The sequence below is a fragment of the Aotus nancymaae genome, unplaced genomic scaffold (genome assembly GCF_030222135.1).
Source record: "Aotus nancymaae isolate 86718 unplaced genomic scaffold, 86718_ANA_hifiasm-v0.15.2.pri h1tg000041l, whole genome shotgun sequence".
Classification (NCBI taxonomy): Eukaryota; Metazoa; Chordata; class Mammalia; order Primates; family Aotidae; genus Aotus; species Aotus nancymaae.
Window position 1 is genome coordinate 23,705,205 of NW_026988455.1, and position 1,038 is coordinate 23,706,242.

Consider the following 1,038-nt stretch of genomic DNA (forward strand, 5'->3'; position numbering starts at 1 on the left):
GGAGCCACCCTCTTCTCTCCATTTCCAGGTTTCAGCTGGGGTCTAGGGCATCAAGGATGGCTGGTCTAGGCACTCTCCTCCTGCCAGGCTTCTGACACCCTCTCTTGTCCACCTCTCCTCTATCTCCACAGAGTGCACAGTGACCACATCACTCCTTGCTCAAAAAAGCAGGGGCTTCCACTTACCACCAAGGTCCAGATCCTTCAGTGTGCAAGAGGGCTTTTCCTGGCTTGTCCTGCTGGCCTCTCTGGAAACTCCTGCCTCTATTCTCCCTTCCTCTCTGCTGTTCATCCACACTGGCCTTTTTCAGCTCTCCTTGTTCCCTAGACCCCTCCTGCCGCAGGACCTTAGCCCATGCCATTCCTACTTTTGGGAACCCTCCTCCCATCTTCACAGCTTTCAGATCTCAACTCCCACATCACTTCCTCAGGGAGCCTTCCTCATCCCTCCAGAGGGATACATAGATTTTCAGGGAGGAGCTGTGTTAGTCTTTGTTCTCATTTTATTCCTGGTTCCTAGTTCTGAGCCAGGCACTTAATTCATGCTCACTAAGATGTTGGAGACATGTGGAATAACATCAATTATTAAAATCATCTTTGGCCCCTTCATATTTGCAGTTTCAGGAATCTGGAGAAATGATGTGGCTCAACTATGCAATAGCAGGCTTTAGCCGTACCAAGTTGTTACATTTTGTAGAAACACAATTTGGTTATCCAATCACCGTGTATCTATGGGTATATCCATATTCTTGTAATTCAGATTTCCACTTTATATCAGAATTCTACTACACATAAATATTGAGAAGAGTCATTGGAAATGTGGATTATTATTGAATGCAACTTTAAAAATATTTCCCCCACCCCCATTTTGGTACCACAGAGGTCCCTATAATTGCAAATTCAGTGGTGCTGTTGGAAACACAACATATTTGCTGCTCTAGTGAAGGACACCCCCCACTGGGCCAACCGCTTCTGAAGACCAGGGCTCTGCTTCTCTTCTTGGATTTCTGGTGTTAGCATGATGCTGGCTACACATTTG